Source organism: Eptatretus burgeri, chromosome 7 (genome assembly GCF_056783735.1).
Source record: "Eptatretus burgeri isolate ZD-2024b chromosome 7, Ebu_testis_v1, whole genome shotgun sequence".
Taxonomy (NCBI): domain Eukaryota; kingdom Metazoa; phylum Chordata; class Myxini; order Myxiniformes; family Myxinidae; genus Eptatretus; species Eptatretus burgeri.
Genome location: NC_140967.1, coordinates 74,557,775 through 74,582,304, shown reverse-complemented (window position 1 = coordinate 74,582,304; position 24,530 = coordinate 74,557,775). Strand labels below are relative to the sequence as shown.

At 42.9% G+C, this 24,530-nt stretch overlaps 1 long non-coding RNA gene across 1 annotated transcript in view; it reads right to left on the bottom strand.

The window, feature by feature from the left end:
• Positions 1-24,530, bottom strand: part of LOC147023553 (uncharacterized) — a 102,025-nt gene that overhangs the window by 12,667 nt on the left and 64,828 nt on the right. The window lies entirely within an intron of this gene.

The window sequence follows — 24,530 nt, the reverse complement described above, 5'->3', positions numbered from 1 at the left end:
GCTGAACTTCTCAAGGCTGGTGGAAATGTTGCACTTGTGTCATTGCATGCAGTTCTGTGCTCTACCTGGAACACAGGTATCATCCCAACAGACTGGAAGAGGGGCCTTGTTGTCCCTCTCTGGAAAGGGAAGTGTGATTGCCAAGACTGCAACAACGACCGAGGTGTGACGCTGCTCTCAGTGCCGTGCAAGGTCTTTGCTTGGATAATTCTTGATAGGGTTCGCCACCATCTGCATGAGCACCAGCATCCAGGGCAGTCAGGCTTTACACCAAAGTGGTCAACGATTGACTGTATCCTTGCTCTTCGGGTCCTCACCGAATGCAGACGAGAGTTTCGGGAGGGGCTGCTTGCAGCCTAATTTGATCTCTGTAAAGCATTTCATTCAGTGAATCTAGATGCCCTCTGGAGGATTCTTGGTCTTCGTGGGGTGCCACCAAAACTGATCGATCTGATGTCTGAACTATACTCTGGTACTGAGAGTGCTGTGAGATGTGATAGTACCATCTCTGACTTATTTCCAGTTGTTACTGGAGTTCATTAGGGGTATGTATTGGCCCCCACACTTTTCAGCACTTGTATGGAATGGATTCTGGGGAGAATGTTGGAGAGATCAAGCTGCAGTAGATCATTTGGGAATGTCAAGATCTCTGACATTGATTTTGCAGACGATGCAGTCATCTTTGCGGAGACTTTAGATATCCTTTTGGGGGCCCTCGAGGTGCTGAATGAGGAGTTGGAGCCGCTGGGATTATGGGTTTCCTGGGTCAAAACTAAGATTCAGGCTTTCAATGACATCTTGCGTGCTGCTGTTCTGTCTGTGCCTGTTTGTGGTGAGGATGTTAAAGTCTTGGAGAGATTCACTTACCTTGGCAGTGATATTCATGTCTCTGCTGGCTGTGAGCTAGAGGTCAACAGACGTCTGGGTCGTGCCTGCGGAGTTATTGATTCACTGGCTCATGGGGTGTGGCGCTGCCAGTACCTGTGCGGGAGGACAAAAGTCCGAGTCTTCAGGTCCTTGGAGCTTCCAGTCTTATTATATGGATGTGAGACTTGGACTCTGACCAGGGATCTGAGACAGACTCTTAATTTCTTTGGTACCAGGTCTCTTCGGAAAATCCTTGGCTATCACTGGTCGGACTTTGTGTCCAACGAGCGGTTGCTGAGAGAGACTCAAATGAGATTTGAAACCTTCATCATACGTGAGTGTCAGCTGCGGCTGTATGGACATGTGGCTCATTTTCCTGACGCTGATCCTGCTCACCAGATTTTCTCAGCGAGGGAGTCTCGTGAGTGGAGGAGGCCAATGGGCCGACCACGTGCCTCGTGGTTGCAGCAGGTTGATCGACATCTCAGGGAGATGGGGATGGGCCAGGCATCTGCCTGGGGGATGGCCAGATGGAGGCCCTTGGAATACCCACAGAAAGTGGATGCAGCAACACGCTGCTTTGACGCATGCTCCCATACCTGACCTGACCTGACCTGACCTAGTCGGACTTTGGCTCTGAATTTAGCCAATTGCATGGCATCGGGTCCCAATCACGCATGAGGACAGAGGAATAAGGTGATTGTTTTCGTCTGTCTGCCTATCTGGCAGCAACCAAAATTGAAAATCATTCCAAACAGGAAACTTACTCTTTTTAGGGAGTTATAAAGGACACAAACAACAGGAACCAATAACTAATTTAATGTGTTCAATAAGGTGGTGTAAAAGATAGTGTATGTTTTGTTTTTTGCTCTCTAACCTTTAAAAAACACTTATTTTATTTCAGTTGATTTATATACTTGACCATTCCATCCATCCATCCATTGGGACCATACTCTGTGCAGAGTGTGTGTGCTGCCGAAGCAGTCTCCTTGGATAATGGGCACAGTCCTGGATGGGTCACTACTCCGACAGGATACCAGCAAGCTGGCACTCATTTTGCCAACCTCAGAAGGATGACAGGCAGAGTCAATCCCACCTGGTATTATTTCGACAGCAAGTGGGATTTGAACTCAGGATCCTTGATCCCAAGCCCACCACCCTATCCATTAAGCAAACACCAGGAATACTTGAACCCTGCAGAACACAAATTGCCTTCTTGGCACTTCCAAAAACCTTCTTTTTAGTAATACTTGGACAAAATTTTACATCATCTCAACCAATCAAATTTGCCGTTCACTCTCTCAGCGTTGGGGAACATCAGATTCAGAAAAACATGGCGGCTCATAGGAAATATATATCACGCTTAGAAACACAACAATAAAGGCTTGAAATGATCCTGCCTATGCCTCTTTTTTCTCAACACCGAATGGGGCAAGGTGGTCCATTAACTCTCGTTTCGTTCTTTTATTGGTTGATTATAGTGTAATGTCATCGACAACCCATGTCTCTGATTAACAACACCTGAAATAACAGAAAATGTATTTCCCAATCAATATGTTAGTGTGATGGTATAATTTTGGGGTAATTTGAATAGATTTAAATGTAAACCAGTTGAAATCATGATATTGAATGCACCACGATATGCCACACTACAATGTGCAACATACTTGATAATAAAACAAGAAGTCGCAATGAAAGTTGGTTGGAAAGGGAGAACATAACTCAGAGCAAGTTGTAACTATGAAGGAACCAATTTTTGCTCAGCTTGAGTATTTCTCAAAGTACAATTTAGGTTGTGCTGAATTCCCATACATTTCCATCCAAGGTGTACGTATATATTAACATATATCCTCACTGGAACAACCAACCTGAATAGTTCTCAAAGTTCGATCAAAGTACGTAGTTTGAGAAAGACTCAAGGGTCTATTTCAGGCCACACTTTGGCAAGAGTATTCAAAAAACAATTGGGAACAAATGGTCTACTTCATCTCCAATGACAGATATCCTCTGGCTGAAACTGAACCGTCTCGTTTGTCAAATCTTTTTGAAATATTCAGGTTGGTTGTGCCTGTGAATTTGTGTTATCCGCCAAGGCATCCCAAATTTCTTTACGTCTCAAATTATCCAGATGTTTTCCAAAGAAAAACACCAACTTCCAAAGAAAACAAAAAAGATTTTCATAATAAAGGCTTTCATTGAAATTGTTTTCTCTTTGAGATTGGTTAGTGATCATGCTACAGAAATTGTCTCACCCTTGGATGTGGATGACATTCCAAAATAATCTCCAAGATACGTTTCCACAACAAATATAGGAGGAACAGCATGCACTTCAAAAGTGACATCCAATTCCACGCAGATTCCAGCTCGTCATTTTAATTTCCCTGCTTTGACTAAAAGTGGTTTTTTTTTAATATTAACGTTTGAAGTATTCCAAGATGGAGAGTGAAAGGAACAAAACAATTTGTCACAAGAGTCAAAATGATGAAATGTGGAGGAAAAGAACATTTACTCTCGAAAGGCATATATCTGAAGGCTAGTACACCAATGAAACCTATTACCAAGATGGATATGTGGTCTCTGGCTTCTATAGCCTCCTTTCTGGTCTTGCACCCTTTGCTCATTTTGTACCGCCCCCTCCCCCAAAGTTTCTGCAGAGTGCACACAGTCCACCATCAAAACCCCTTTTGGTGAAACTCCAAAATCTCAGAACGATTGCTCACCTCCATTCATGTGCTCCTATTTTTTCCCCCACTTGTGGAACCGACTTCCACATTCTCTTCAATCTCATCCTTCCGTCCAGGTCTTCCAGACAGCTGTGCCCCACCGGCTGACAGCTCTCTTGAAGACCCAAAAATCATGATCTTTTCTACCCTCGTTAACTCTCCCCAAGCCCACCTCTTTCCAAAATTTCCAGTCATTCTTTCTTGAGAATTTGCTTATATATCCACCTTGTCCACACTGTGCATCCCTTATTTTCCCCCACATCCCATATCTGTCCACGTCTCCCTCTATTTTGTCCCTCAACCCTGCTGATGGTGTGTTTCTCCTCTCTTTCTACTGTTCCTTTTGTTCTGTGACGTCCTGATCCGTTATATGTTCTAGCTCCTCCACAAGCCTCAACTTTGTACACACAAAAAGAGAAAACTTTATTGAAATGATCAACGTCTAGTTAAATTGTTCTTCGAGTAGAATAAACTCTACGTATGCATTTTTCATGAGCTTTCTTGAGAGTCGCCCATAATATCCGGAAACGAGTTACTTTTTCAATCCAAATATAGTGCGAAAATTTGGTGCCAAAGCAGGGTTTCTTTATTAAAAACACTCCTTTCAATACAAACATCAATCATGGTGAAAGGCAGCCCACACGGATTTTGAGAAGCATTGTCGACCAAAATGACACCTCATGGGCATGAAGGTTCAGACAGCTGTAAGTACTAGGCCATCAAGGGAAGTTGTGAGAAGCAGTTTCAAGGGACCAAAATCAAAATGTTGTCATCACGAAAACTTTAGAGAGGAGAGTAAACAACTTTTTGCCAGACTTGGCCCAACTCATTTCATACCCCACCTCACAGCTTTTTCCCATTGGGGTGATATGCAAGTCACCGTGTCGGAGAAACAGTCGAACTGGAAGAAATGCCACAGTTCTCTCAACGGAGCGGAGTTAAAATGCCGTGGAAAAAGGCACTTTCCTTGCTTGTATGTATTATTACAGAGCTCTTGTTTACTTAAAACATTGAATTGTCTCATTTCAAATGTGTTGTGAAAGACGGTGCAAAATATATCCTTTATGGCCTGTTGTTTCAGAATAAAGTTAGTAAATGGAGTTTATGGGTATACGTCACTTCAAAATTAATTGGGGGGGGGGGGGTCATTAATTTGGACAGAAGATTGGCCTACTCTTTTACTTAATGTAATAAGGGATCTTTAACATCTTTAGATGAGTGTGAGATGAAACAGCTTGCTTAACATCTCTTCCGAACTATGACACACCCTATGAAGCAACACCCAGTCTTACAAAGTTCCAATAAGATTATTTGTTGTAAATCTGGAATCAAATGCACACAAGATAACCCAAAAGCAACAGGGCAGAGCATTTAACAAGGCCAAGCCTCACCAGGGTATATGGATTACAGTAAATCTAACTGACACACAGTTTCATTGCCAGAGCATGGCCTGAGGTGTGCTGCAAGGCCTTAAATAAATGCTGCGAATGGTGACCACATACAATATTTGTGGTGTCCACTTTAATATACCCAAATGGTATATTAGAGTAGATTTGCATGCGGACTCACACACAATCACCAACACACAGACTCATTTCAATTGCACTGATACATATGAGCACTCACCTCAAAGATGTCTCGCCTGGGTTTGAATCCTGACCCAGCTATAAACTATCACCCTGGTGTGCAACAGGCAGGGCGATTCATGAATGTGTGCCATCCCTTGGATGGATGTTAAACTGGATGTCTGCTCTGTCGTCATTAGTTTGTGGACGCTAAAGATCTCACTGTGTCCTTTGCAAAGTGCAGGTGAGCTATCGCCGGCAAAGTCCAAATTCCAAAATTCTTACCATAACCACAGGTGGGAAGGCAATGGCAAATAATCCAACAGAACTCTTGCCAATAAATTCCTTTGGCAGCACCGACACTCTGTAACTCTGTAACACTTGAACTCCTATTCACTGACAAGCCCTTCTTCCGCAGCTTGATGGAGTACTGCTCTCCTCTCTGGGCTGGCGCCCCTGTCTCACATCTTGCTCAGATTGACACCGTAGAAACCAAAGCCATCAAAATCATTGGAATTTCCCACGATGAAACTGAGTGAGACTCTGGACTTATCACTTTCCCATCTCTGACACTTTGGTGGTCTCTCTGTCTTCAACCACCCCCTTTCTGGTCTTGCATTCTCTGCTCTTTCTGTGCTTCCATGCCATACCCCTTCCCCCATGGTTTGTGCAGGATGCTGTAAAACCATATTTTCAAAATTTTGAAACCCAGTCAATGTGAGAATCATAAATAAGTATGTGGTAAAACTAATGTAGGTCGTTAAATCAGATCAGGTATGGCAGCATGCACTGGAGCAGCACGTCACCACATCCACTTTCTGCCAGTACTCCAGAAGCCTCCGTCTGGTCATGCCCCAGGCAGATGCTTGGCCCATCCCCATCTCCTTGAGATGCCGATCAACCTAATGAAACCACAAGGCATGTAGTTGGCCCATTGGCCTCCTCCACTCACAAGACTCCCTCGCTGAGAGAATCTGGTGAGCAGGATCAGCGTCAGGAAAATGAGCCACATGTCCGTACAGCCGCAGCTAACGCTCTCGGACTATGCAGGTAACAAATCTCATTTGAGTCTCTCTCAGCAACCGTTTGTTTGACACAGAGTCCAACTAGCGATAGCCAAGGATTCTCTGAAGAGACCTGGTTCCGAAAAGTTAAGTCTTCATCTCAGATCCCTGGTCATAGTCCAAGTATCACATCTGTAGAGCAAAACTGGAAGCAACAAGGACTGAAAGACTCGGATTTTTCATCCTCATGCACAGGTACCACCAGCGCCACACCCGATAATCCAGTGAATCCATGACTCCCCAGACATGACCCAGATGTCTATTGACCTCCAGCTCACAACATGCGGAGATGTGAATATCACTGCCAAGGTAAGTGAATCTCTCTGTGACCTCAAAATCCTCACCACAGACAGATATAGACAAGATAGCAGCATCCAATATGTCAGGAAAAGCCTGGATCCTAGTATTGACCTAGGAAACCTGTAATCCCTGTGGATCCGAATCCTCATTCAGCACCTCAAGGGCCCCCATGAGGATGTCCAATATCATCGCAAAGATGACTGAGGCCTAAGTCACATTTGCCACGGCGGCCGTGGGGTCTCCAAAATATACGGCCACTAGTAATTATACGGCGGCTGTAGTATTTTCACGGTCACACAATGTAGCAGTCACATTTTTTTTATTTTTCGGGTAGCAGCACGGCGTATTTATAAATTGTGGAGACCGAAAACGTGGGGTTGCCGTACGGTCTTTGATTTGATGTCGCACGGTGACCTTAAGGGGGCCCTGCGGCGGCCATATAATTTTCAAGACAGACACAAGGTGCCCGCAGGGGGGCCCTAAAGCGAACGTGCGGCCAGACGGACGGTAACAAGTGGGTTCATTTTTTTTTTTTAACCAGTTTTTTTTTTTTGGCTTGTCGAATTGCTACGGCGAACGTATAAATGAAAAAAGTTATAACTCCGCGTTATAATTCCACGGCAACCTCTACGGCAGTCTACAGCCTGTAAAAGATAGCCAAATGGCGTAGGGCCACCCTGAGGCCACCGCAGAAACTCTGCGGCCGCCGCACGTTTCTGTCAATTCAGAGGACGTACGGCCGCCGTATCCTCGCCATAGAGCAAATTGGACTTCGGCCTAAATCATCTGCGAAATCAAGGTCCGAGATCTTGACATTTCCAGATGATGCACCGCAGCTTGATCTCTTTGACATCCTCCCCATAATCCAGTCCATACAAGTGCTGAAAAGTGTGGGGGCCAGTACACACACACCCCTGAGAGATTAGTAACAACTGGAAATAAGTCAGAGATGGAACTACACAACTCACAGCACTCTCAGTACCAGAGTATAGTTTAGAAATCAGATTGATCAGTTTTGTTGGCACCTCATGAAGACTGAGAATCCTCCAGAGGGTATGCCAATTCACTTAATCGAATGCTTTGCAGAGATCAACATAGGCTGCAGGCAGACCCTGCCGAAACTCTTGTCTGCATTTTGTGAGGACACAAAGAGCAAATATACGGTCAATCGTTCACCGCTTTGGTGGAAAGCCTGACTGCTCTGCACGCTGGTGCTCAAGCAGATGGTGGTGAACCCTTTCAAGAATTATCCAAGCAAAGACCTTGCTCGGCGCTGAGAGCAGTGACACCCCTCAGTAGTTGTTGCAGTCCTGGCGATCACCCTTTCCTTTCCAGAGAGGGACAACAAGGCCCCTCTTCCAGTAAATTGGGATGATGCCTGTGTTCCAGAGAAAGCACAGAACTGCATGCAATGACACGAGTACAACATTTCCACCAGCCTTGAGAAGTTCTCCATGGATGTGACAGATCCCAGGAGATTTATCCCCTTTCAACTGCTTCGCCGCAGCCTGTGTTTCCACAAACGAACGTGGACCACAGTTGGTTGGAGGGTCAGCAATCGGGATAGTTATACCTGTGATGTCCAACTCACCAGCTAGTGGGTCGTCGAGACCAACCCTCGTCGAGTGCAGCCACTCAAGGTAACCGGACCAGTGGGCCTTCACTTTGGACTCTTCTGTCAAGAGCATACGACCCTCCACTCTATCTGCAGTACACCAAGGGACGGGCTTGGTGGAATGCAATGCACAAATTCACGAAATGCTTTTATTAAACTGGGACAGATGGTGTGTATGGATGCGAAGAAACTGCCAAACATGTGGAGAAACTGAAAGTATGCTCAAGTTGAGCAACCTGTGAGAGACTATTGAACTGCATATCAGATTGGAAAGAATATGAGCGGTGCAATTTTGTCGCCATGAAGCACAATCTGGGGAGGCCCACTCATAGCAGATATATTTTGACTCGCATGATAAATTTGAGGGAAATATTGAATGTTGATTGTTAATTTTGAGTTGTAAGTCAAAGTCGATGTGAATATTTTCTCACATCAACATAACGCAACAATTCCTGTGATGAATCATTCACTGGGCCGAGCAACACGATCGCATGTGCATAGAGATGGTACTGTCCAGTGATGACACAATGTTGCGTGCAACTTGAATCGCCATAATCCTTCCAGTCTTAGATACAGTTCAACGTGAGAGACCCTCAGAGCACGTTCCATAGAAATATTGAGAGAAAACGAAGCTCAAAGAAGCAACAGAGTAGTGGACTGAGAGTTTTCAGGGATCATGCTAAGCCTCATCAATTGGCAGCAAGCAAAAATATTTTTCCCCCTATTTCTTGGCTATTTTAGTCTATTTTTGGTATTTCAGTGCTATTTAAAAACTATTTTTTCCCCCAAAATAGCAAAAAGATAGGTTTCCTTTCCTCTTTTTTTAGGTCATCTCTACCGAGATGACCTAATAAAGACGGACCAAATGTCCGTCTGTCCATACGTCCGTCCGTCAACAATTTTTCTTTCCGATCTTGGTGAAACTTAGTATGTGGGTAGAGGTCGATGAGTGTTGCACAATGATATAACTTTTGTCCAGGTTCAAGGTCAGGGTCAAGGTCACGTAAGTTATAAAAATCGCCATTTTCAAAACCTATCTAGTCTGCCATTCTACAAGATATTCGGCAACTGTTTATTGATTATGATAGTAAAAAATATTATCTTGTATCTAACAGGACAGATTTTTGAATTTCCTTCCTGTTTGATCGTCACATGATCTGGAAGATGGCCAAAAACGCCGATGCGATTCGCAAAGAAGGAAGGAAGGAGAAATGAAATATAAATATAAAACACATTTTTAGCCTTTTATATTTATACTTTTATCGCCGAAGGTGCAAAAGTTTCAAAAACCGAAATGTAAACGTCGGCATTTATTTTCAAAATATAATTTCGTGGGCATGCGTCAAAATGCCGAGTCATCTTTAACCGAGCTGCGCAGTTCGAGCTGCGCAGTTCGAGCTGCGCAGTAGAACTGCGCAGTCATCCTCGGTCATAACTGAACATTGAGAACTTGTGGTATTATAGAGATGACCATCACCCCCACACGGGGGTAATTTTTATTATTACTATTTGTGAGATTTCGGTGATTGCAGTGCTATTTTTTCACTATTTTTCCCAACTGTTTTTTTTCCCAAAATTTTATTGCTATTTTTCACTATTTTTTCCCCATTCTTTGTTGTTTTACACCAGATTTGCTGCTATTTTTTCACTATTTTTCTCTACTTTGTATTTTTACACCAAAGTGGTTGCGATTTTTTCCCTATTTGCTTTGTTCAAAAAGTGACTATTTAAAATATATTTTTCTCCTTTTTATTTCCTCTTCTTTTTTTGTTTGAAACTGGCTATATAAAGTATTTTTTCCCCTTTTTTCCCCAACACTTGCTATTTAAAATATTCTTTTTTTTTCTCTCCTATATTTTTGTTCAAAAACTTGCTATTCAATATATTTTTCCCTATTTGTTTCCTTTTTTTTGTTCCAAAACTCACTATGTAATTATTTTTTTTCATCTGCAAAAAAAAGAAAAAAATTTTGTATTTATTTTTTCCCTATTTTTTTTTGGACTCGAGAACTCCTGTCCCACCAGAATGGCAGCACGTCATTGGATCCTGTCAAGGAGAGAAAGGTGACAGACCAGAACAGCCCAAATATGGCAATAATACACCATGGTAGGTTGTATAGTGGCCTTGTCTCGATGGAGCATTGCCATTTGAGGAAGGTATCGCTGAACAAGAAATAAGCAGGCAAGGTGCTGGGAAGCTTTTTTGAGTTACACCAGAGATGTACTTTTCCAAAGTGTGGTTTGAGCTGATATTCAATCCAAGCAGATGGATAACAGGAAGTTCCTGCAAAGATGAAGAATCCAGAGACAGGGTTGGAAACCAAGGTGATCTCGTACTCGACAGAGACAAGTTAGTATTTTTGGTTGAAGTTACAAACCAGTCTTTTCCCCAGTTAATCACACTCTCTTGGTCCTGATTGAGATTGTCACTGACATGGACACGGGAAAGAGGAGACATGGTTCCTGGGTAGATAGGATACAGTGTTGACTCATCTGCGTAAATGCTCAATGGAGAAAGTATACAATCAGGCAGATCATTGCTCAATAACAAGAACAATATTGGACCCAACACAACCCCCTGAGGAACACCAGCATTCATATTGTGGATAGGAGATGACTGTTCCTCATCCCTCATGCACCACAGATATTTGACAATTTGCAAGGACGTCAGAAATTGTATCAAGCAATTTTGCAGAGATACCATATGATTTTAGCTTGTGGATGAGGGCCTTGTGCCACACTTTGTCAAAAGCCTTCAAGATGCCGGGAGCTATACCCCTGGGTTCTCCCCAATGATCCAAAGCCCCATTCACATGTTCAGTGATTCAAGATAGAACATCCCCAGTAGATCTTGAATGTCAAAAACCATAGTGGACATCAGTTAGAAGGTTGTGGGTTTCCAGATGAGTCATGAATTGCCATTTGAGATCAGGGATTCAAACACTTTGCTAATAATGGGTGGAAGGCTAATAGGCCGAGAGTTGGCAGGGTCTGATTTTTTTCACCGGAGCCTTCAAAGACAGGGACTACAGAAACTTGCTTCCAGCAAGGTAGAAACACAGACTTTCCAGACACAAGTGATCCAATTTTGAGAGAACAGAAGACAGTTCAGGTGAACACATCTTCAAAGCAATTGCAGGGATGTTGTACGAGCAATTTCAACGTTTGAGTGATGGAGTTCAAATGCTGGCTCTCCACATGATGTTTACGAATATTTGAGATACACCACAGTCAGTGACTTCTTTGGGCCCCTGCAAAGCCACAGCCATGCTCAGGGCACCCCCACATCAGCTTGCAATTTTTTCAAAGCATATTGAAAGTCCTGTCCGACTATGAATATGGACACATTTCCAACTAGAAAATTCATAGAACACCTGACCCCAAGTAGTCTTGAGAAAAAGGACATGTTAAGAGTCTTTTCAACTCTTGCTTTGCGTTTCTGAACACAATCTATACCCAGGTCAAAAAACCAGTAAAGACCAGTAGCTTACTGGTCAACTGGTACCAGTTGAAAACCAGTAGCCAACTGGTACCAGTAAAGCCAGTTGGTTTCTTACTGGTTTTAATATGGAAATTGGAATAGAGTGATATATTACCAGTTGAAATACATGTATTTAACTAACTGGTATCAACTGGGACCAGTACATTGTAACTGGTATCAACTGGGAGACCAGTACATTGCAACTGGTATCAACTGGGACCAGTACATTGCAACTGGTATCAACTGGAACCAGTAAGACTTTAACTGGTACAAATATGAGCTACTGGTTTTTTCAACTGGGAAATTGGAATTCTGACTGAATTTAACTGGTACCAGTTGAAACCAATAGAGACCAGTTAAAGACCAATTAGAACCAATAGAGACTAGTTGAAAATGTGTACTGGTTTTAACTGGTTTTTCGACCTGGGTATTTACTACGAGGTGAAACTTTGTCTTAATCTCGATATTCCCCAATGCTGAGATCGCGAACGGCAAATTTGATTGGTCACGATGGCATAAAATGGCATAATATTTTGTTCAAGTACTGCTAAATTGAAATTTTTGGAAGTGCCAACAAGGTGATTTGCCTTTTACAGTGTTCAAGGATTCAATTGAAATAAAACATTTGTAAGGTAGTATAAAAAACACCAACAAAATAAAACCTTTTTCCCAGGTTACCGCCGTTGATGCACCATCTTTTACACAACCTTATTTAACACGGAAATTAGTGATTCATACTTGTTATTCGTGTCATTTATGACGTCCCTAATAACAGTGTTTCATGTTTGGAATAATTTTCAATTTGGTTTGACTGCTATACCGGCAGACAGACTAAATCAATTACCTTATTCCTCTATGCACATGTGGGCTCAGGACAAGATTTTGTACAATTTCTCAAACTCAGAGGCAAATTACTGCTGAACTGTAGGTTCATGTTCCGATTCATATTCCGATTCATGTTCAAAATACAAAACTCAATTGAATTTAACTAGTTCCTCAATCATAGATTGTCATCTGTTGATAAAAAACCAGAGTGAACTACTCAATTGCTTAACTCCACTTTGCGCTTCGTGTGTGGGCAATAATGTGGCCAAATCTGAGCTGAAACCCCTGAGAACTTTCACTAGTCAGAAAAAGTGTCGAAAATTTGAGGAAGTTCACATGCGAGGCAAAAAAAATGGTACTTTTCATACAAATCTGTATATAAACTGGTTTCAGACCCACAGGAAAAGTTCAAAGTTGAATTTTTAGACAGGTTTATTGATGTTTGTCTGACTGCACAAGAGAGTGCAGTCTCTTGTGCAGGACAGTGCAGGACATAACGCAGTTGCGTTATGTCCTGCAGCCATTCTACTTTCTCTTCAACATCACAGTAACGAAAGCTTGAAGTGACAATTATCTTGGAAAAACCTGTAATAACTACATATCCTACTAATAGATTCAAATTCAAGTGATCCGGAACCTAAAGAGCTGCTGGAACAACTCAAACTTCTTTACAACTAAGTGCAGAAAAAAATATGTTCTCCCCAAAAAACACTAACTAAAAACTAAAATTTTTTAGCTAAACTAAAACTGCATTTTTTTTAGTTTTAGTACATCGTGACGAGTACACCGCATGTAAACTAAAACTGTAAACCAAACAAAAACTGCTAAAAAATTTTTTTAGCTAAACGAAACTAAAAATTTCACTCCACATACATAACTAAAAACGGACTCATCGACAACCAAATGCGCACTTGGTGGTGTTATGGTGATACTCACGATGCCAGTAAATGTTGCATCGGCAGAACATTATTTCTCAAAGCTGAAGCTCATAAAGAGAGACATATACTCTGCAACGTCACATGACAGACTGTCACATCTGGCCATCATCTCAATTGAGGACTTCGGACAAAATCTAAAGTACTGTATTTCGTTCATGGAATTTCACCCGTCACAAAGCCAAAGGCAACTCAAAGGTGGGGGCTAGACAAAGGAAAGGATAAGCATCGTTACGTTGGACCACGGGGTGGCCCGAGGTCAAGTCTGCCACCTGCACAATCACCGATTTAGCGACGGTCCATTGAGAGAGAATATACGCCATCTGCCAGGAAAGCCAAAAATATCTTTTCTTTGGTTTTCAGCACACAGAAAGCTCTAAAAGAATCTGAGGCTCCAGCCAGATTGTCTGTCTGACAGGATGGGCCTAAGCATTTGACCAGACAAACCACGTATCGAGCCACACACAGAAACGGGTATTATTAAACAGAGGCAGAGAAGATGGGTTGGGAAAGAACACATATTTACTCCACGCACGCAAAGTGAAAAGTGGGGTTAAGCAATCGGTTCATGTCTGTCCGTCCATCCGTCTGTCTTACCAGTTTATGGTCGAGGAACAACTTATTCAAATTGAATGTTACATTTTGAACGTGAATCGGTGCACGGATACGAAGACAAGTTTTATCGTTTTACCCTATTTTGGCTCTGAATTTGACCCGATCGCACATGCACAGACAGAGGTGGCATAATATTTTCCCTCTTTTCTGTCTGCCTGCTGAGCAGTCAAACAAATTTGAAAATCATTCCAAACAGGAAACTTACTGCTTTTAAAGAAACCAATTTCACATCTTGCTATTTTTTTTTTTTTTTTGGACAGTGGCCTTGTTATATATAGTTAGATAAAGGATACACACGACAGTCACAGGTACAAATAACTAATGTGTCGTGTTACATAGCGTGGTGTAATAGACACTGGGAAAATAGCAGTAAAACATGGAATTAATTAACTTTTACACCTATATAAAAAATTGAATTATATACTTACTTAAAGACTGTGGAAAACAAATCGCCTTCATAATACTTCCAAGAACCATGCAATATATCGATATGTAACATGAGATGGCGTAGCGTGTGTACGGGGTAAAGACGAGGCCACCATTATGGTTACATACGACGCTGATTGACGTTGCAGTCGATGGTGATCAATAAAGTCTCCATCTCCTAAATTGTGACTCAACGTTGTCGTATTACATTGTATAAGGGTGGTTTGTGATTTAGACTGCTTCATGAGTGCTAAACTTGACGATTTTTAAAATGATCTTTAAAATCATTATTTTATTAAAACTGAAGTATAGAAAGGAAAGCCTTGCCGTTTGTGAATTTCTCCTTTGCAGATTCATTCTATTACGATGAATCTATTGAGCCAAGGTTTGTAGATAAAAAAAACCAACAAAAAACGGTCAATGTACTTGAATAATTGTGGGTTGGCAAACTATTTTCCACATTTATTTACCTAATTAACATGGACCTTCAACACAATGTGCACCTCATACCCCTAAAACATCATCATCACCATCATCTCCATCAACTCATCTTTATCATTGCCATCATGTGTGTGTGTGTGGGGGGAGATGGTGGGTGTCGAGGAGGAGGTGTGGAGGGGTGGGGATCGGAGAGCTGATGTCCTGAAGTCACATTTTACATTACATGCAATTTCCAAAAGTCCCTGCTCATGTTATATATTATGAACCGTGGTGTTTGTTTGTGCATTTGTCTGTCTCCTGTTTACTGTGGTCAATTCCTGCACTGCATTTGAAAATCTCAACATTCACTTTTAAAATGATGGGAGAACAGACATGAATAATGTTGATGCCAAATTTGATTTCATAAGTGGGATATTTTGCCCTCTTTTTAGATCCTCGTGGAGGATCTCTCAGTCTTACTCACATTGTTGTTCTTGTGGACTTTTTTGTTTCACAGCCTACAGTTTTCATCGAAACTTCCTGAAACTTGGCATATACATGTAAAAATACCCTGCGCAGACCGTAACGATCTCCGATTTTGAAAATTCCTCCCAGAAAAAAAGTTATGACGTCAAAATATCTCCACTAATGGAAATCGCCTAAAGAATTATCTCAAGCTCGGCAAGCTTTTTGAATCCTGTTTGCGGGAATCGAACAGGGCATTAGCAGAGATGAATTACCGCATATGATACATCACTATGACGTCATATCAATTTTTATGATGTCATTCCTATTTTTTGACATTTGTTTCACAACCCAGAGTTTTCATCGTATCTTCGTGAAACTTGCCATGTATATGCAGAAAGCCCACGCGCAGACAGTAACCATCTCCGATTTTGGAAATTCTTCCTCGAAAAAAAAAACTAGGCAAGCTGTTTGAATTTTGTTTGTGGGAATTAGCACAGATAATTTATCGCAAACCTGATACATCACAATGACGTCATATTCGTTTTTATGACGTCATCATTAAGAGGATGAGGATCTTAGCTCATTTGAGCTTGTTAGTCATGTAATTGAACTGCCACCACTTTATGTTGCACTACCATTTCTCAGTGGCCGGTCTCAGTTTCTGAGATTTGGCTCTGTGTGAAGCCAAGAGTATAACACAATTAACATTTTTAAAGTCCATGAAATAATGTAAATTGATAGATTACCTGAAACTTTTCCCGTTACTGGGGATGGATACTCTTCCGATGTACTATAAATGCACGAAGTGTGTGTATTTGTGAAGTTTTCTTGTTCTCGAAGTTTTGTTCCGAGGGCTCTTTTGAGGGTCATCACCAAGCCGCAGACAGCTTCCAATTCCAACTGCAGTTTGTTTGTAGTATTATTCCCAGGGATGGTTTGTAAGATCTTTGTAAGGTTCTGTTTTTATCATCCCCGTTGGTCCAATGATTGCTGGTACAATTTCGGTGCTCTTCAGCTTCCAAGATCTTTTCACTTCATTTTTGAGATTTTGGTGTTTGCTCATTTTCCTAATTTCTGTGTTGTTTCAGCCAAAATTGCTGGGTACTGACACCTCAATTAGCAATGCCTTCTTTTCCTTTTTGTACCCGAGTACTACATCCAGTCGCATTCCTTTGTTTTTTTTGATGTCCATGCTTGTTGGGATCATTAGGTCGTACGTAAGCATGACTTCCTTGTTTTCAGTGATTGCTTTTAGTTTATGCTTCCATGAGTTTTTTTGGAACTGGGATATTGAGACTTTTGCAGATGTATCAGTAGATCACTCCACATACATTGTTGTGCCTTTGTGTGTACAGCTTTTCTGACGAGTTTTTTACATCCCATCAGGAGGTGGCTTGTGCTTTCTGTATCTTCCTTGGAGAACCTACACGTGTCTGATTTGACTCCGTCCCGCCATTTTTTAAAAATAATTTGGTGTGTGTGTGTGATGTTTTATTTGAAGTTCAACTGGAGCTTTCTGATCTGGAATGTGAGACACCAAATTAATTGTCATAATCTGAGTTGATTTGGCTAACTACCTACAAATAACCCAGAATAATTCCCATGTTTTAAACACATGCCATGTTAAGGTGTATAGTGCAGCTAAATAGGTCCTTCAATGACATGGCATTCTAATCACAAAAAAATATCAATGATGGCATTGTAACAAAGCATATATTAATCAATACTAATATTATTAACAGCAGTAACAATAGTGGTGTCATTGGGCAATAATAACAACGAATATATTGTTGTGGTTTCCCGTCCATCGGCATGCGGGCGACCGCTTCTAGCTAATGGCGGCCGCTCTCGCCCACCGAACGGAAAAACCTAGTCGCAGCTTTCGGATCAACGCCGAAATCCAGCTTCGGGTGTATCTTTAATCACACCACAGCCTTGACAATACACCACACCCACGCTGCAGGGTCCGATCGCTGAATGGTCGATTTACCTAATTAATTGTGCAGGCAGACTACCGAGAGATTGTACCTCAACGGGGCCTGCTTGGAAACGAGCCGCTTCAGCAGCTCGCTCCGTTTTGTGATAACCGAGCGGGGTATTATCGCGAAGCCCCATTGGACTCGATTCTTTTTTTGGCTATTAAAAAGCCAGCTATATTCCGAACTCAATTATGGCAGTTCAATGAGGGAAATGATGCAACGAACGGGTAAACATTCAAACAATGACATTTATTTATACATGCACATATACAAGCAATGCAATTAATGCAATGGGGGTAAGGGACAGGGCACGAGTAAGAAAGCTTACAGCCATTCTATTATTATTTATTTACATGCACTTAACAGTTCTAATACCGGGCGTAGTGGCATGCGCCTGTAATCCGGCTACTCGGAGGCTTGGGTTGGAGGATCGCTTGAGGATGGGGGCTCTGCACTGGGCAGGGTGTAGAGCAGCCCGGAATCATGGCGAAACCCAAATCCTGATCCCTGTGTCGAAAAAGGCGACCAGGGTTGCGTCAGGAAGGGTATCTGGCGTAAAACCTGTGCCAAATCAGTGTGCGGATCATAACGGATGATCCGCTGTGACGACCCCTAACGGGAGCAGCCAAAAGACGAACAACACAACATGCACTTAACAGTTCTACTTAACGGACTTGGCACCACATCATTCATGCAAAGAAAACCCCAGAAAAGGCAAGGGGGCAGAATTGGACCTTGTGGGTCTTTCTAAGTCATGGAGCTGTGAAGACCGCAGGAGTTCCGAGAGACCGCGCTGGTTACCTGTCGCCTTAGTGGCAACTCGCTGGGCGCTCCTCGACGTCCCGTCCACACGGCAGCTGGCATGACTGCGGCTCGGCCCAGGCCTCATCGTGTGGCCCGGTTGATCGGGCCTAGTTGACAACGCCTCAGAGGAACGAACAGGCCTTTGCTCTTTCAGAGTTGATGCTCTCTTAAGAGCCCGCCCGTTCCTCAGCGTCGTTTGGACTGTCCCGGGGCCCGATCACCTCGGACCGTTATACCGCTGGTTGGCGACTCCTCTCCGGCTACACTCCAGTGACCCACTGTTCTGCACGGCACGGCATGGCATGGCAGGCCGCGCTCCTAGCTCCAGTCCCCTCCGCTCTCTCCAGCTCCTCACCGACTGCAGACTCCAGACTCCAGACTGACCCAACTCCTGACGCGACTCCACACAATGGCGTGCTTCGTGTCTCTGCGCGCCCTTATATTGGATCCGTGAGGTGAGGTTTTGATCTCCGATCTCTCACCTTCTGACCCCCCCCCCCCCCCCCGCTGGCTCTGCCCCTTTCGATCTTTTGATCCGAATTGTCGCGAAGCTCGGAGAGAGCGGACGTGGGTGAAATCATCGACCCTCACCCCAATGAAGGAGTCCCCGCATCTGGTGGCAGAGATGTTGTTCGTGGGGAATTCGCCGTGGCTGGCGCAAAGATGGAGGCGCAATGGAAATGAAGGTGATGCGTTGCTGTTCGTTGTTGTGAAGGCGGTTGTGGAGAAGGTGGTTGTTGTGAAGGCGGTTGTGGTTGTTGAGATGCGGTTGGTGGTGGAGGTGGTTGTTGTGAAGCGGTTGGTCCAAAATAAAGATAGCAAAAGAAAAACGGCGAATTGAAAATTCACAGCCCTGCACACAAATAATTGCCCGTTAAACATCGGTGGGGAAATCTATCTGAACACAGACTTATCGACATAACTGATCTCTGGGATACCTTTATGGTGTCCTGTGAATTTCCACAACCAAAACAATATAATTCCTCCCATCCTGGACCAAGCTTATCTCGACTTGGGGAAAAGGCAAGCTAATCCTCAAGCAGTATGGCAGGAAGGCAGGTGTGCTGCAAGACCATGAAGACCATTGAAAATTAGGCCCAATTTTTCCAACGGGCCCACTAGTAGTATTAAATAAGGCAGTTAACTGTATGCACCTATGTACATATATATATATATATATATATATATATATATATATATATATATATATATATATATATATATATATATATATATATGTATATATATGAAAATCAAGGGAAAAACAGGGCTGGACCAATACACACCAAATTTTGCATTCATGTTGGTAGTATCCATGGTAACCACCACCCTCCCACACCCCCTGAGGGGGGTGAGGAGACGACTTTCCAAAGATCCTTAAGGATCTCAAAAAAATGATGCAGGTGATGCAAAAAAAAAAAAAAATTAATGACAAGCCGGGAGGTGACAATGGTTCGCAGGCATTATTGAGGAAGCCCTACCATAAAAACCTATCTCTTCTGTCAAAATTGACCAAATCAAATCGGATTTTTTATATGTTGTACTTATGGATAGTACGCACAGCTTCTAGGAAATGAAATTGCGAGAAAAAAAATCGATAAAAAATAAAAATAAAAAGTCCAAGTGGGTGTGGCTCCGCCCACAAGGGGCGTGGGACGCCCCTCATACAAAAAGACACAACTAGACCATGATTTCTAGCTTGTGTCCAAGTTTCATCAAGATCGCATCAAACGTCATGGAGTTATGCTCTGGAGAGAGTCACAAACAGACAGACAGACACACAGACACGCAGACACAACGAAAATAGTGGTCACTGCTGGCGACCACGAACCAATGCAAAAAATGATGCTTCAAGTCGTCAAAATGATGCAGGTGAGATTATGATGACATTTATAGTGACGATTTTGCGTCCATGAAAAGTAGAGGTGAAATGGTAAGTGTCATTGAATGTCATTGTTTGGGCTATAAACCTATTCTTCGCTGAAAATCTTTCATCGTTTGATTGCTCCTCTGATAAAAGCCCCCCCTCCCCACATGAGATTGTGAGAAGCACCCACATACCCAGCGGATTGCCTGTGACCACACTAAACACCCGAAAATGTCCGCAACGCAAACTAGAAGGGCACTCAGTGGAGTCCATATCTCCGCCACACAATGCCTGATCCACGAGAACATATTGGGCCCAATACATGTTTGAGATATCGTGCTACATATCGGATTAGCCCTATCTCTCAATGATGAAGAATCACTTTAAAATTATCACATCTGAATCCGAATCCGGATCTTCACCAAAATCGAATCAGGTCATCCTTGTCATACACCGAACCTGTCCACAAAATTTCATCCGAATCCGTCCACAACTTTTTGAGTGATCCTGGAGAGAGAGAGAGAGAGAGAGAGAGAGAGAGAGAGAGAGAGAGAGAGAGAGAGAGAGAGAGAGAGAGAGAGAGAGAGAGAGAGAGAGAGAGAGAGAGAGATAGAGATAGAGATAGAGATAGAGATAGAGATAGAGATAGAGATAGAGATAGAGATAGAGATAGAGATAGAGATAGAGATAGAGATAGAGATAGAGATAGAGATAGAGATAGAGATAGAGATAGAGATAGAGATAGAGATAGAGATAGAGATAGAGATAGAGATAGAGAGAGAGATAGAGAGAGAGAAAGAGATAGATATAGAGAGAGAGATAGAGATAGAGAGACAGAGAGAGAGAGAACGAGAGAGAGAGAGAGAGAGAGAGAGAGAGAGAGAGAGAGAGAGAGAGAGAGATAGAGATAGAGATAGAGATAGAGATAGAGATAGAGATAGAGATAGAGATAGAGATAGAGATAGAGATAGAGATAGAGATAGAGATAGAGATAGAGATAGAGATAGAGATAGAGATAGAGATAGAGATAGAGATAGAGATAGAGATAGAGATAGAGATAGAGATAGAGATAGAGATATAGATAGAGATAGAGATAGAGATAGAGATAGAGATAGAGATAGAGATAGAGATATAGAGAGAGAGAGAGAGAGAGAGAGAGAGAGAGAGAGAGAGAGAGAGAGAGAGAGAGAGAGAGAGAGAGAGAGAGAGAGAGAGAGAGAGAGAGAGAGAGAGAGAGAGAGAGAGAGAGAGAGAGAGAGAGAGAGAGAGAGAGAGAGAGAGAGAGAGAGAGAGAGAGAGAGAGAGAGAGAGAGAGAGATAGAGATAGAGATAGAGAGAGAGATGTAGAGATGTAGAGATGTAGAGATGTAGAGATGTAGAGAGATATAGAGAGAGATGTAGAGAGAGATAGAGATGTAGAGATGTAGAGATGTAGAGATGTAGAGATGTAGAGATGTAGAGATGCAGACATATACAGATGTAGAGATGTAGAGATGTAGAGATGTAGAGATGTAGAGATGTAGAGATGTAGAGATGTAGAGAGGTAGAGAGGTAGAGAGGTAGAGAGGTAGAGAGGTAGAGAGGTAGAGAGGTAGAGAGGTAGAGAGGTAGAGAGGTAGAGAGGTAGAGAGATAGAGAGATAGAGAGATAGAGAGATAGAGAGATAGAGAGATAGAGAGATAGAGATAGAGAGATAGAGATAGAGATAGAGATAGAGATAGAGATAGAGATAGAGATAGAGATAGAGATAGAGATAGAGATAGAGATAGAGATAGAGATAGAGATAGAGATAGAGATAGAGATATAGAGAGATGGAGATATAGAGAGATGGAGATATAGAGAGATGGAGAGATAGAGAGATAGAGAGATAGAGAGATAGAGAGATAGAGAGATAGAGAGATAGAGAGATAGAGAGATAGAGAGATAGAGAGATAGAGAGATAGAGAGATAGAGAGATAGAGAGATAGAGAGATAGAGAGATAGAGAGATAGAGAGATAGAGAGATAGAGAGATAGAGAGATAGAGAGATAGAGAGATAGAGAGATAGAGAGATAGAGAGATAGAGAGATAGAGATAGAGATAGAGATAGAGATAGAGATAGAGATAGAGATAGAGATAGAGATAGAGATAGAGGTAGAGATAGAGATAGAGATAGAGATAGAGATAGAGCCTGGTGTTGGCGCAGTGGTAAGGGCAGTGGCTTGGGACCCAAGAGGTCCTGAGTTCAAGCCCCGTTGGGACACTGAATTAATATATGTATATATATAATATACATTATATATATATATATATATATGTATATATATATATATATACATATATATATATATATATATATATATATATATATATATATATATATATATATATATATATAAAAAACCAAGTCAAAAACACCAGGGGGTTGACTCAGCCTGCCATCCTTCCAAGGTCGGCGAAATGAGCACCAGTTGTACTGGGCCCGGTGTATGCCCCGGTTAGAATAGGTGTACCATATCCCTGTATGTCGTAAGAGGCGACCAGGGTTGCGTCAGGAAGGGCATCCGGCGTAAAAACCTATGCCAAATCATTATGCGGACAACAAAACGAATTTCCATACAGGATCGGTCGAGGCCCGGGTTACCAACGACCGCCACCGGTACCGGTGGTCAGCAGGGTACCAGTGGAAATTGTGCTACTGCTGGGCGAAGGAGGAGAAGGAGACGGGGAAGGCGAGTCCGGAGGCAGTGGGAGAGGGGGAAGGGTAGAAGTGTGGAGGTGAGAGTTGGAACTCTGAATGTTGGGACGATGACTGGCAAAGGGCGAGAGTTGGCTGATATGATGGAGAGAAGAAAGGTGGACATACTGTGTGTACAAGAGACCAAGTGGATGGGGAGTAAGGCGAGGAGCATTGGAGGTGGTTTCAAACTGTTCTACCATGGTGTGGATGGGAGGAGAAATGGTGTCGGGATAATCCTGAAGGAAGATCATGTCAAGAGGGTATTGGAGATGAGGAGGGTGTCTGACCGAGTGATGAGTGTGAAGTTGGAAATTGAAGGGGTGATGATGAATGTCATCAGTGCATATGCCCCACATATGGGGTGTGAGATGGAATATAAAGAAGATTTCTGGAGTGAGTTAGATGAAGTGGTGGAGAGTGTATCCAAGGATGAAAGAGTGGTGATTGGAGCAGATTTCAATGGACATGTTGGGGAAGGGAATAAAGAGGATGAGGAGGTGATGGGGAGGTACGGTCTCAACAAGAGAAATGTGGAAGGGCAAATGGTGGTAGAGTTTGCAAAAAGAATGGAAATGGCAGTGGTAAACACGTATTTCAAGAAGAAGGAGGAACACAGAGTGACATACAAGAGTGGAGGAAAGTGCACACAGGTGGATTACATCTTAAGTAGGAGATGCAACCTGAAAGAGATTAGTGACTGTAAGGTGGTGGCAGGGGAGAGTGTAGCTCGACAGCATCGATTGGTGGTCTGTAGGATGACTTTACAGGTGAGGTTGAGGAAGAGAGTGAGGGCTGAACCAACGACCAGATGGTGGAAGCTGAAGGAGGAAGACTGCTGCGTGAAATTTAGGGAGGAGGTGAGACAGGCGTTGGATGGTGGTAAAGATGGGTGGGATGATTGGGCAATGGCAGCAGAAGTTGTGAGGGAGATAGCTAGGAAGGTACTTGGTGTAACATCTGGACAAAGGAAGGAAGATAAGGAGACTTGGTGGTGGAATGAGGAAGTACAGGAAAGTATAAGGAAGAAGGGGTTGGCGAAAAAGAAGTGGGATAGTCAGAGAGATGAAGAAAGTCGGCAAGAGTACAAGGAGTGGCGTCGAAAAGCAAAAAGAGAGGTGGCAAAGGCCAAGGAAAAGGCATATGACGAGCTGTATGAGAAGTTGGATACAAAAGAAGGGAAAAAGGATTTATACCGATTGGCAAGACAGAGGGACCGAGCTGGGAAGGATGTGCTGCAGGTTAGGGTGATAAAGGACGCAAATGGGAATGTGCTGACGAGCGAGGAGAGTGTGTTGAGAAGGTGGATGGAGTACTTTGAGGAGCTGATGAATGAAGAAAATGAGAGAGAGAGAAGGTTGGAAGAGGTGGAGATAGTGAATCTGGAAGTGGGGTGGATCAGTAAGGATGAAGTGAGGACTGCTATGAAGAAGATGAAAAGTGGAAAGGCGGTTGGCCCAGATGGTATACCAGTGGAGGCATGGAAGTACTTAGGAGAGATGGCAGTGGGGTTGTTAACCAGATTGTTTAATAAAGTCTTGGAAAGTGAGAGGATGCCGGAGGAGTGGAGATTAAGTGTGCTGGTTCCGATTTTCAAGAATAAGGGTGATGTGCAGAGCTGTGGAAATTACAGAGGGATAAAGTTGTTAAGCCACACCATGAAGTTGTGGGAAAGAGTAGTGGAAGCTCGGTTGAGAGGAGAGGTGACGATCTGTGAGCAGCAATATGGGTTTATGCCAGGAAAGAGCACCACTGATGCGATGTTTGCTTTGAGAATGTTGATGGAGAAGTATAGGGAAGGCCAGAAAGAGTTACATTGTGTGTTTGTGGATTTAGAGAAAGCTTATGATAGGGTGCCAAG